Source organism: Sarcophilus harrisii, chromosome 3 (assembly GCF_902635505.1).
Source record: "Sarcophilus harrisii chromosome 3, mSarHar1.11, whole genome shotgun sequence".
NCBI lineage: Eukaryota > Metazoa > Chordata > Mammalia > Dasyuromorphia > Dasyuridae > Sarcophilus > Sarcophilus harrisii.
Genome location: NC_045428.1, coordinates 209,725,358 through 209,740,037, shown reverse-complemented (window position 1 = coordinate 209,740,037; position 14,680 = coordinate 209,725,358).

Genomic DNA, 14,680 nt, shown 5'->3' with positions numbered 1-14,680 from the left:
TCTTTGTATCCCCAGTATTTAAATAGTAACTGGAATATAACAGTAACTTAGTAAATGTTTATTAACTGCCTGACTAGTGAAAGTTAATGTAGAGAACTGGACTCAGAGTCAGAAACATCTTGGTTGGTTCCAATCAACTCTGACACATAATGGGTATGTGATCTTGGGCAAATTATTCATTGCCCCAGACAACTCTTTAAGTTAACCAAAGTGTCGATCTTCATTGATAGAGCAGAATCTTCCTGTACTGAGGAAATCATTGTTTAAAAAAAACACATCTACTGATTTTGTTGTATGATAAATATGAAGAGAACTGAAAATGAGCATCACTCAGTGCAATAAAGTGTTAGAATATGAGTGTGAGGGAATGGTAATCCATACCAAGAAAGAAGATACAATATGAATATGAACTACTAGGGTAGAGGATGGCATCAAAAATTAATGAAGGGAAAAAAAGATAGATTGGTTATAAGTAAAAATTCCCCTGGTATTCACCACTTCAAGAAACAAGTCCTCTAAGATCTCTAGCAGATTGAGTAGAATCCCTTTGATGAACCCTTATGCTAGACATGGGCAGGAACTGAACAGAATAAGAAGCAATGGATGACTTGCAATCTATATCCTTGGGGATAGCATCCAAATTCATGAGATTATAAACCCATTTGGGTATTAGAATATCCTTCAAGTGATATTCACAACTGTCTCTGAATCATGGATTTGATAGGTGCTCTTGTTTTTTTTTACAACCTTAGCTGCGCACATTGCAACACCCTCTCTGGGCTACACTATTCAAAAACACTCCACATTTTAGTCCTTTGTTATCTCTTTGTACCACAAAAAATTACCTGACAAACTTATTTACTCAGAGGTATTAATGGCTGTTTTAAATGCAGTTATATGATAACATGTTTATATCACTGAGTTTGAATTCATGAAGGCCTGTGTTTGAATCCTATATCAGTCTCAGCTACACGACTGTGAATAACTCATTAAAACTCTTAGCTTCAGTTTCCTTATCTGTGAAATGGACATAAAACAATATTAGCTAGTACCTTGTAGTGTTGTTGTGAAGATAATGTTTGCAAACATTAAAGTGCTATATCAAATCTAGCTATTTTTCATCCCTTATTGGTAAAATATCTACATTTTAAAATGGTATTACTGAAGATAATAGTGGCCAAAGGAATGACTTTTTAATAGGAATTTCAGGTATTATGACAGGCTAATAAAAGTAAGGTGTGACATAAATGTGAGTTATTATTATTATTATTAATATTTTAGTGGTGCTTCTGTAGTATATATCAAATAAGCAATCACCTACTTTATTTCACAGTTCAGTAGGCTCTGATTCCAGAAGCACTATGATTTCTTGATATACCCAGATTTACTTCTGAAAATAAAATCAAAGCTCTCAGTACCTCAAAGTACTATTATATATATAGCATGTTTTTAAAAATTTTAAAGTAAACTGTCTTCATTCCTCTTAAGGAACTTAGCATATATGTAACTCATACAAGAACGTAACTTGCTTTTTCAATGTGACATACAGAGCAGGATGAAATATTAATAATATAATAAAAGGTCAGTTTTCCAAGGTATTCTATCAGTATTAGATTTCATATAAGTAGATTTCAACTAATATCCTTGAACTTGTATAGAAACACACCTCTAAGAAGAACTGGAAAAATATAATCAACCATAAAACAATAATTTATTAGATGACCACTGTCCCAGGCAGTGTCCTAAGTGTTGTAGGTAGAAAATGTATATATTTGTATGTGTGTTGTATCTCCTAATAGATTATAAGCTCTTTGGGGGCAGAACTGTCATTTGCTTATTTTTGTGTGTCCTGTGCTTAGCATACTCTGGCAGAGTGGGCACTTAAAGTGTTTGTTATTGGATTGATGGATTGATGGAAGAGAAGTCTGAATGGTGTGTAAAGAAATAGTCAAGTTGGGTATAAGGTCATTGGATATTTAATAGTGGGAGGACCTGGTTTTCTGGAAGATTATTTTTCCCCTCGAACAAAAGGAAGGCAACCAAGGATGCTTTGGGGAATGTTTCTTATTCAGAAGCTGCTTTCTTTGAACCTTTGATATAACATCACTAAAGTAGACATGTGAAATACAGAAAGCAGGCTGCTAGAGGCAAACTCTTCAAGCTAATATAATTTTGATTGATTTATTCAACCCCATACTACTTAAAGTAAATGATAAGATATCTAGTCAATCTCATTTTTAGATCTAAGACCTAAGTTCAAAAAGTCATTTGAACTGAGGCAATATTAGACAAAAATCTATTCAGATAGAACAAAGAAACTTGCCCAGCCTCAAAGGTAATCTATAAATAATCAAACCATATAAAACTGGATACTTTTGAAGAGAAACATCTTATGGCAGGACAGAAGAGAAGCTAGTCCCGAGCTTCAGCTTTGGTCAAATGTCTTCTCACTCTCTGACATTATTATGACCTCAGAAGCTTTGAATGGTCTGAATGATGTATTTTCTGTCAATTTTCTGGGAACTGATGGAATCCATCAAATTTCCTAGCAGTATATGCATCAAGAATGATGAGATTTGTATTCCCTCAATTCCTGCTGTTGATGAGGTTAATGGCAATAAGAGAGTTGTTAATAGCCCCTTTTTGGTCAGCTTCAGGTTTAAAGTAAAATAATTCACTTATTCCCAAATTATTAATTGTAAAATGAAAGTTTATTATTGTATAGAAACCAATTTGCTAAGAGACTGACTTCTATAGTGGCAGAGTTCTATTGTGGAAATGGAATTTTGAGCTGAGAAAATGCCTTCTCAGTGGGCAGGATCCTAGCAAATTGCTTGACCCTCTGCAAGGAGGGAGTATATGGGGAACTTGTTATATCGGTATCTTGGTGGGGGGCTGGTTTAGCCTGAGCTGATCAGCGCAGAATTTCTCAATTGAATGAGAATTTAGAATTTCAAAAAGATCAATGAGAGTTGATTTGCTCTTGAATTTGCTTCTCTCATACTGGGAATATGGGCTGTTCTCTAGCCTGGGAAATCCTGATCTCTGAGATAAAAAAGGGGACACAATTTAATTTTAAAGGGAACACAGTTTAGTGATAATCTTAAAAGGAACATAACTTCAGAGTGATAATCTTAAAGGAAACACAGCTTCAGTAAAGGGAATAGTTTCCTTCCCACTTCATCAAGCCTGGGACAAACTGAACAAAGATTCACTATGTGTAAGGAAGACTTTTTCAGGATCCCACTGATTAAAAAAAAAACAAAAACTATTTCTGGTGATCAAGAGCTGTGAATTATACTTTTGCCATATGTGTACTTTTAAGTTTGGGCCTGCTTTCTTCCTGGATACCACAAATATTTGAGGAAAAGTCATAGACTTTTGGAGGAATGTTTTATACCATATTGTACAACTTTAGTAAATAATTTCTTCCAAAATTGTTTCTCAGCTGATAATCTTGGGGTTAGGAAAACATACAATAGAGGTTTGAGTTAGTGAATTTGAGAGAGCCTCCCTTATTTGCCTCTGAAGGATTCTTACAACCTTGAGGAAAAAGACTTGGCTAATCTATTTTTGATGACTCAACTGATTACTGAGAGTGAGGGTTGGAATATAAATACTCAAAAATTACATGGATTGCTCTAGATACATTTGCTATACATAGTTATCTACTCACTTTCCAACATGCACACATTATTTTCTGGGAATTAATTTATGTATTTGAAGTCTTTTAGTCTCCACTTTCATTCTCATTCATCTTATTATTTCTTCCTTCATTCTTTTTATTTCTTTTTAATGTTCTTCCCTGTCATCATTTTCTTATTTTTATGATTTACAATTAAGAATTGACTATTTTATTTTTTCGATGCCTCTAGAGGCATGCATTTCTGCTTTTGCATTTGTTTGCATGTGCATAGAATAGTTAAAGAGCTATTGTGTTGAGCATTGAGAAAACTACTGAAGAAATTCATTAATTTTGTAATTATTGATGGTTACATTTCTCTTGTCATCTTAATCATCTAAAAGCTAAACTAAGCAGAAGTAAGATGATTAACTCCTTGGATTAATGTAAAATCATGCTTCATGCTTCATGTAGGAAATTGGATTAAGTGGCTTTTAAGGTTCTTTATCATACTAATATTTTATGATTATGGTTTTCAAACACTTCTTCCTACAATCAAGTCACTGAGAAAAAAAAAAGTTATAGCAGAATGAACAGCAGAATTGGAGTTGGAAAACTTTGACTCAAATCTTATCTTTCCTTTGCAGATGTGTGACTGTAGGTAATTCATTTAGCTTATCTATGTGTCAGCATCTCATTTTGGGGGAAAAAAGCATAATAATATCTTCAGTATCTATATAGCAAAACAATGATAATAAAACTTTGAAAAGCTGAAAGTAAATTAATATTAGCATCTAATTGGAAGTGAATACATCATTATATCATTATAGTGTGAAGGAAAGATTGGTCAATATTTTCACTTATTGATCTTCTTAATTCTAGCTTTTTCCCAATTATTATTGGAAGGTTATTCCTTGATATAGAATGAAAACAACTTGTAATGATGAATTTTAAAATTGGCACTTTTTTATTTTTAATAAATATAGGTAGGTATACATACTTCACTCAGTGTGCAGATAAAACTTCATTTGTGTATAAATATATAGTGTTTATTTGACAAGACATTGTGAAACCACCACCAGTATTACCATCACCACTAACGCATGAACAAAAAGTATATTTCTTGAGATGAAAAAATGAAAGTGTTGAATGAAATGAAATGAAAGAATTGATCATCATATAATCTTACAATTGTTATATACAATGAAATCTTGGTTCTGTTCATTTAACATAGCATCAGTTCATGTAACTCTTTCCAGGCATCTCTAAAATCATCCTGCTTATCTTAAAGACAATAATATTCCATAACATTCATATACCATAACTTACTCAACCATTCCCCAACTGATAAGTGTCCATTCCATTTCCATTTCTTGCAACTACGAAAAGGGCTGCTATAAAAATTTTTGCACATGTGGATCCCTTTTCCTCCATTAAGATTTCTTTGAGATATAAGCCCAGTAGGAACACTGCTGGGTCAAAGGGTATGCACAATTTGATAACCTTTTGAGCATAGTTCCAAATTTCTTTCCAGATGTTTGCATCTGTTCACAATTCTAACAACAATGTATTAGTGTCCCAATTTTCCCACATCCTTCCCAACATTCATCATTATGTTTTTCTGTCGTTTCACCCAATCTGAGAGATGTGTAGTGGTACCTCCGAGTTGTTTTAATTTGCATTTCTCTGATCAATAGTGATTTAGAGCACCTTTTCATATGACTAGAAATGGTTTCAATAACTTCATCTGAAAATTTTCTGTTCATATTCTTTGATCATTTCTTAATTGGGGAATGACTTAAATTCTTATAAATTTGAATTATCTATATATTTTAGAACTGGGACTTTATCAGAATCCTTGAATGTAAATTTTTTCTCCAGTTTATTGTTTCCCTTCTAATCTTGTCTACATTGGTTTTGTTTGCACATACAATTTTTAATTTGATATAATTAAAATTATCCATTTTGTATTCAATAATGTACTCCAGTTCTTCTTCAAATGAACCTTATAGGTATAGGGTGTTGGGTGTGGCCAAATGCATAGTTCTGCCACACTAATTTCCAATTTTCCAAGTAGTTCTTGTCAAATAGTGAGTTCTTATCCCAAAAGCTGGGGTCTTTGGGTTTCTCAAACACTGGATTGTTATAATTATTATTTTGTCCTTTGAACCTAATCCATTCCCCTGACCAACTACTCTATTTCTTAGCCAGTATCAAATAATTTTGATGACCACTGCTTTATAATATAGTTTTAGGTCTGGTACAAGTAGGCCGCTGTCATTTGCATTATTTTTCATCAAATCCCTTGAAATTCTCGAAGTTTTGTCATTCCAGATAAATTTTGTTATTAATTATATCTAGCTCTGTAAAGTAGTTTCTTGGGAGTTCAATTGGTATGTCACTGAATATATAGACTAAGTTAGGTAGAAATTGTCACTTTTAATTATATTATGTTGGCTTACCCCTGAGGATTTGATATTCATCCGATTGTTTAGATCTAACTTTATTTGTGTGGAAAGTGTTTTAAAAATGTACTCATATAATTTTTGACTTTGTCTTGTCAGGTAGATTCCCAAATGCTTTATGTTATCTAGAGTTACTTTAAATGGAATTTCTCTTTGTCCCTCTTGCTGCAGGACTTTGTTGGTAACATATAAAAATGTTAATGATTTATGAATTTATTTTGTGTCCTGCAACTTTGCAAACATTATTAATTGTTTCTGGTAGATTTTTTTTTGTTAATTCTATAGGATTTTCTAAGTATACCATCATATCATCTGGTGATAATTTGATTTCTTCAATACCTACTCTATTTCTTTCATTTCTTTTTTTTTTCTTTTTATTCTTTTTTATTTCTTTTTATTACTAAAGCGTACATTTCTAATACCATATTGAATAATAATTGTGATAGTGGACAACCTTGTTTCACCCCTGATCTTATTGAGAATGCTTCAATTTATTCCCATTACATGTGATGCTTGTGATGGTTTTAGATACATGCTTCTAATCATTTTAAGTAAAACTCTATTTATTCTTATGCTCTCTAAAGTCTTTAATAGAAATGGGCGTTGGATGTTCTCAGATGCTTTTTCTGCATTTTTGAGATAATCATATGATTTCTGTTGGCTTAGTTATTAATAAAGTCAATTATGCTAATAGTTTTACTAATATTGAACCAGCCTTGTATTCCCATTATAAATCCTACTTGATTATGATGTATTATCTGGTGATAACTTGCTGTAATTCTTTGCTAATATATTGTTTAAAAATTTTACATCAATATTTCTTAGGGAGATTACTCTATAATTTTCTTTTTGTGTTTTGACTCTATTTGGTTTAGGTATTAGAACCATATTTGTGTCATGAAAGGAATTTGTTAGGACTCCTTTCCCCATTTTCCCAATAGTCTGCATAGTATTGGGATTAGTTGTTCTTTAAATATTTGGTAGAATTCACTTGTGAATTCATCTGGTCCTTGAGATTTTTTCTGAGGGAGGTGGTTAAATGCTTATTCAAATTCTTTTCCTAAAATGGAACTATTTAAGTAATTTATTTCCTCTTCTGTTAATCTGGATGATCTATATATTTGTAAGTATTAATCCATTTTAGTTAGATTATCAGATTTATTGGCATATAGTTGAGAAAATAGCTCCTAATTATTGCTTTAATTTCCTCTTCACTTGTGGAAAGTTTACTCTTTTCATTTTTTGATATTAACAATTTTATTTTCTCTTTTTTTCCTAATCAACTTAACTAAAGGATTAACTATTTAATTTGATTTTTCACAAAACTATTAGTTTTGTTTATTAGTTCAATATTTTTCTTACCTTCAATTTTATTAACCTCCCCTTTTATTTTCAGAATTTCAAATCTGATATTTAAGTGGGGGTTTTAATTTGTTCTTTTTCTACCTTTTTTAGTTGCATGTCCAATTCACTGATTTTCTCTTTCTCTATTTTATGCATCTTCTGCCTCTTTTTTTCCTTTCTATTACCTCCCCTTTTCCTTTCCCCTTTCTCCTTCTACTCCCCTATAGGTTTGTAGAGAACCAGAACTCTGGAGAAGTATACTTGAAATAATGTGTTAACTCAGAGGAATTGAAGAGGCAATGGTTATCTAGTTTACGCATACTTAGTACTTAGCATGGTGATGAAATAGTTCTCTAATTCACACATATTCAGTATGCTGTAATGATGTAATTGTAATAGAACTAAGGGCAGGAATTCAGACAGAAGTCAGACTGGCAGACTGGCAGCCTTCTGGAGGAGAGTGGGTCAGATTATGATAAACACAGACTGTGTAAGAGACAATAAAGATTTTGGATTCTATTGTTGTTCGTGGTGTCTATCCTGCTGAGACCAAGGTCCTTCTGGAGCATCTCCAGAAAGCTAGCCTGAAAATTACATAGGTTGAAATTTTTAACAATATATTAGCAAAGAATTACAGCAAGTTATCATCAGATAATACATCATGATCAAGTAGGATTAATAATAGGAATGCAAGGCTGGTTCAATATTAATAAAACTATTAGCATAATTGACTTTATTAATAACTAAGCTAACAGAAATCATATGATTATCTCAAAAATGTGTCTGATATTCTCTCTTCGATCCAAATACAATGAGATTAAGTTTTCCACAATGATCATCTCCATCCCTTCTTTAACCCCACTGTGATAGGTTTTTTTTGACTCTACATGTGATGTAGAGTCCCCATTTAATTTCCCCTTCTCTCTTTTTCCCCACACCCCCACTTCATTTTTATATCATCACAATAAAGTCAAGTTATACCTACATACTCTAAGCATACCTCTAAAAAAGATACAGTTCTCAAGCATTAAACATATCTCATATAGGGATGTCAGCTTTTTAATCTTTACAAAACAGTTTTTTTTTCCCTTCCCTTTTTATGCTTCTCTTGAATTTTATATTATGAGACCAAATTTTCTATTCAGCTTTGTTCTTTTCATGAAAAATAATTCAAAATCCTCTATTTAATTGCTGGATAGTTAATTATTGAATGCAGTCCAAATTCCTTTGCCCTTTAGAATATGATATTCTAGGCTTTTGATCCTTTAAAGTGGAAGCTTCTAGGTCCTGGGTAATCCTAAGTGTGACTCCTCCATATTTGACTTGTTTCTTTCTGGCCACTTGCAGCATTTTCTCCTTGATCTAATAATTCTGGAATTTAGCTGCAAATTTCCTGAGAGTTTTTGTTAAAGAATCTCTCTCAAGAAGTGACCAATGTATTTGCTCAATGGCTGTTTTACTCTATGGTTCTAAGACAGCAGGGCAGTTTTACTTGAGGATTTCTTGAGACGCTGTCTAGGCTCTTTATTTCATCATGGTTTTTAGGCAGTCTAATAATTCTTAGATTGTTTCTCCTGAATCTGTTTTCCAGGTCAGTTGTTTTTCTGATGAAGTATTTAATATTTTCTTCTACTTTTTAATTTTTTAATTTTTATTTGACTGATTCTTGATGTCTCATTGAGTCGTTCACTTCCATTTGTTCAATTCTAATTTTTAGTGAATTATTTTCTTCGGTTAGCTTTTTTATCTCTTTTTGCATTTGGCCAAGTGAACTTTTAAATGAGTTGTTTTCTTAATTTTTTTTTCATTTCAAAAATTCTGTTTTTCAAGGATTATTTTCTTTTCCCAATTCACCAAAACTATTTTTAAGGAGTAATTTTCTTTAGGCAATTACTGTGTTTCCTTTTCCAGAGCTCTCATTTTCTTTCCCCATTTTCCTTTTAATTCTCATTTAAGATCCTTTTTGTATTCTTCTAAGAGAGTCTTGTGAGATAGAACCCAACTTATATCACCTTTTGAGGCTTTATATGAAGATTGTTTTTCTATAGTGTCCTCAGAGTTTGAGGTCTATCCTTCCCTGTCTCCATAAAAACTATCCATAGATAGTCAGATGTCTTTTTGCCATTTTGCTCACTTTTAAAAATTGTATTCTACTCTTAGGGCAAAGGGGAAATTTCCCCTAAGTTTCCTCTACAGATAATAGTGGTTTCACGATGTCCTAGCAACAGCAGTGCTGCTGGCTTCCCTCATGTGCTGGTTGGGAGTGGCCAAGTCTTGCTTGTTATGTTGGAGTTCAGGTGCTCACTATTTGCCTTCTGTAGTTGTGTTAGGGGTGTCACAGCTTATCTGCTGATCTACTGGCTTTTGAACCAGATCAGAGCAGTAAATACTCTATAGTTTGACTAGATTCCTCCATCATGTGGAAGCCTCTTTGTTTTGGGTCTCCCTGCCTTGCACTGCATTGGACCACACCTGTACTGCGCTGTCACCTTGTTCCCTTACCTGACTGAGACAGAACCTTTCTTGTAGTTCTTCCAAAATATCTTCTGCTGAAAATTTGCTACACTTCAAATATTTGTGGGACCTGTCACTCCAAAACCAGTTCAGAGGCTTGATCTTGTGTTGATCTGAGGGAAGCCAGGTAGAGCTTAAACAAAGACCTGACTACTCTCCACCATCTTGGCATGTACCTATCTGTGCTCTCTCTTTCTCTCTATCTGTCTGTCTGTCTCTGCTTGCCCTCTGTGGCAATCTACAGCTTTCCAACTCAATACAGAAAAAAACAAAACAAAAACTTAAAACAATCTTTCCAAGTGAAGGCAGAATAATGCATCAAGGATGAGAGACAGCCATTGCTATCTAGGATTAGAACTGAGACCTCCAAGTAAGAAAACATTTACCCGCACTTTGCCCACCAGTCCCTAAATCTAGCACTAACATATCTGTCTTCTATCCTTCCATTGAATACCATCTGTCTGTCCCTATCTGGAGTATCTCCACATGTAGGCAGTCCTCTCCTTTTTATGTCCAGCCTCCACAGTCTGTCTCTCCAGCACATTCCTCTTTCAACTCTACATTCTCTGACCCTGGCCCCCATGTGTCCTTAAACTGTGTACTGGACTCTCCTTTCATAGACATGCCCCCCTTCCTGCATCACTTCCTCCTTTCCCCAAGTCCCTGTAGAAACTCTGAAGATGGGTTATAGTGGTGATGTGATCCATAAAATTTTCAAGTGTTTTTATTTATGTGTGTATTTGTACATTTAAGATTCTCCCCCTCCCCAAATTAATGTCTTATTTTTTTATTCCTAAAGTCAATGACTTAAAGTTTTGGCCAAGGATAGTTTGAGCACAGAAACAAAGAATGTTAGATATATAGTCAGTAGACCTGATTTTAAATCCAGGCTCTCCCTCCTTGGGTAAATCACTGAAATCATATGAGTTCCCATGTCCTGTTAAATAAAATGACTATCCATAAGACCACTTTGCTCTCATCTAGCCCTAAATATATAATTCCAAGAATATCTTAAAGGGAATGACACTGCTAAATCTGTATCTCCAGCTAGCCTCTTTTTCTGAGCTACTGCTTTTTCCTTAATCAATCAGTAAATCATCAACCATTTATCAAGCATCTATTATGTATCAGTGCATATGTATGCACCATGTGTTTGGTATATAAATGTAAAGAATTAAAAAAAACTATTTTCTTGAGCTTGCATGTAAAGAAAATAGATACAAATGAAAGCAAAGTAGTTAAGGAGTAAGGGAACTAGAAGTTTGAGGTGATAATCAATTAAGGTTAATGTAGAATATAGTGCTTGAGATACATCTTGAAATGATGTGAATGTGAAGTGGGAGTTCATGCTTGGAATGGAAATGAGATGGAATGCTATGTATAAGAAACTGAAGGAAGGCCAGTTTAACTAGATTACAGAGTAAGGAAAGGGGGAAAATATAAATAAACAGGGATATCTGATTTTATTGCAGTTTGCATATATCTTGGTAGAGTTTTTTTTCCCTACAAATTGAAGGTTTTTGGCAACTCTGAGTTGAGCAAGTTTATCAGCACCATTTTTCCAACAGCATGTGCTCATATCATGTCTCTGTATCATGTTTGGGTAATTCTCACACTATCTGTGATCAGTGGTTTTTAATGTTACTATTGTAATATGTATTGTAATTTTGGGGTACTACAAACTCTGCCCATATGACATGATAAATTTAATTGACAAAAATTATGTGTTCTGACCACTCTCCATCTTTCTCCCTCTCCTTAGTCCTCTTTATTCCAAAACACAATGCTGAATATTGAATTAATAACCCTAAAATGGTCTCTAAATTTTCATGTGAAAGGAGTCATATCCTATTGGAAACTTTATTGTTGTCTTATTTTAAGAAATTGCTATAGTCATTCCAACCTTCAGTAATCACCACTTTTAGCAGTCAGCAGCCAACATTGAGGCAAGACCCTCTACAAGCAAAATGGTTATGATTTGCTGTAAGCTCAAATGATAATTAACATTTTTTAAGTAATGAAGCATTTTACTTTATGAAGTACTATTTTAGATAGAATACTCTTGCACAATGATAGAATATAGTATAGTATAAACAAAACTTTTATATGCACTGGAAGAATAAAAAAATTAAATTACATGCTTCATCATGAATTTGCTATACAGTGATGGTTGAATGGAATCCACATGGAAAGATAGATTGATGGATGCCATATTGTGAGTGGCTTTAACAATTAATTAGAGAAGATTCTTTTCTATCATAGGGGAAAATAGACAATGGAAAAATGGCATTGTGGGATCTGGGCTTAAAGAAAATTACCAGGTATGTGGAGGATAGACTGGAGTTGGAAGAAACTTGAGGAAAGGAAACCAATTAGGAAGTTATTACACTAAACTTGGTGCAAGGTAATTAGGGTCTAAAATAAATTGGTAAATAAATTACAAACAGGGATTGTTAGGAGATATGTTTAAGAGGTAGAAATATTAAGATTTGACATATACTTTAACATATTTAACATGTATGGGACTACCTGCGATCTAGAGGAGGGGATGGAGGGAAGGAGGGGAAAAATTGGAACAAAAGTTTTTTCAAGGGTCAATGCTGAAAAATTACCCATGGGTATGTTTTGTCAATAAAAATCTATAATAAAAAATAATAATTAGATATGTAGGATGGAGGAGAGTAAGGAGATTAGGATGATACTAAGGTTATGAATCTGGGAAACTGGAAGGATAATGATTTTTTTTTTGGTCAGGGAGAGACATGCAGTCACTTTTTATTGTGATTGCATTTTGGATTTTAAGAAGCCAAAGGAAGGACTAGGTTCTAAGATAGACTTCTTGCTTTAACTGCCCACAGACCCATCCCTTGGAGAAGAGATATCTACAGGAAATGCTGATGACAAGCATATACTTGGAACATGGGTACATGTATTGATAAACATTGAAATAATTTATGTTTTTTGTGAATTGTTTCCTACAACACTTAAAGTATTATAGTGTAGTTGGGCTCTCAGAGCCCACTACATAAAATCATTATAGTATTTTCTTGTGAGAAAAAATGATTTTTAAAATATAAGACTGAATGAGGGGAGGGAAGAAAGAGAAGTGTACATGTTTCTTTATCTGCCACTGTCATTCTCAGAGCCAACATCATTCTCTACTTCCACCACAAGTATTTTAATATCTTCCATCTTCACTCCTCACAATCACAGTGAAATTTTGAATATGTAGCTCTGTAAGACAGACGCCTTATCATGTAAACCCAAAGACAGGTAGGTGATATAAGAATGGATTAATTCTGGTAAGAAATCTCATTTTTCTGTGTAATGTTCCCAATCTAGGAAAAGTAATTCTTCCTTAAGTGTATATCCTGTAAATTCTACATTTGGGCCTTCCAGACACCAGGTTAGTCACATAGGCATATCTTAATGAAAGGAACCTTTAATTCTCTGTGGGTACTTGTGGGTAATTGTGTATAACATAGGTTCCACAAGCATCACTTTCAAAGCTATCACTCCCCTTCTTTTCTCCAGAACAAATCATGTTATTACTAAAAAATGAAAATAATAATATTTATTGCATAATTCTTTCTTTACTGATTGGCAATCCAGGGGAGCCATAGGTAACTTTGTCCCTCAGAGTTGATTGACATTTGAAATGTCTCATTTGAAGGTCCCAGCCTGATGTTCCCAGGAGCCCAAACTTGGGGCTCATACTCTGGGGAACTGCCTGGCAAGCATATAGAAAAGATGGTAGGTCCAATTTCACTGGGTCTTTTAGATATACCAATGTAATATCTTTGTCAACAATTCTTCTATAACTCAAGCTTACTAACAGGTATCTAGACCAGATGGATAAAGACATCATTAACAAAGAGCATATGGGCTTTCTTCAAATCTGAATGATGAACCAAGATGGTTCCATGTACATGCTTCCTGCTTACTTCTTAGTGGTTAACACTCAGTGGTAACTAATGAGGGTTTCACTAGCTTGTGAGCTCTGAAATAATAGCTCCCCAAAGAAGCTGCTAACATTGGCCCTTGAACCCCTCTCCTCTATATATACACACACTGGTATCTCTATGCCTGAAATCTTATTCACCTGTGTCACATAAATAGCACAGAAATATTCCTCAGTCCCTTCATTCTTCATGTGAAAATATGTTTTCTTTTTCAGATATATTGAACTGCAGTTCCAAAAAGACTATTTTCTGTATCTTCTGATTTTCCATTTTTCGTGGATTCAGGGAATCACAGTCCACAGATTGGCATTTTATGTTGGAATTAATTGAATACCCATTACTTTGAAAGGTAGAATAGAAGGATGTAGGCTAATCCTTTCCTTCATGACTACAAATTGTTCCAGAAAAATTATCTTAAAGTATCCTTACACACACATTTACAGGATCCTGATTATTCGGATATGATGTTGCATCTCCATGGAAACTTACTTTTCAGATATTTTTGCCATGTAGGGGTGGTAATCGGCCTGTCAGGGAAATCTCCTTTTGAGTTTCCAGCATCATTTTCCAGATCTTCTCTCCTCTTAGTCATCAGCACTTGGGAGACTTTTTTTTTTAACAACAGCGATCACATCAGGAATTATCTGGGTATAAACTTGGGTAGGTGGAGCCAGTTATGTAATCTATCCACGCAGATCAGTAAAGAGATTCCCACTGCTTTTTACCATCTGGAACAATGATGTTCCAGGTCTTCTGTGCATTATTGAGATATG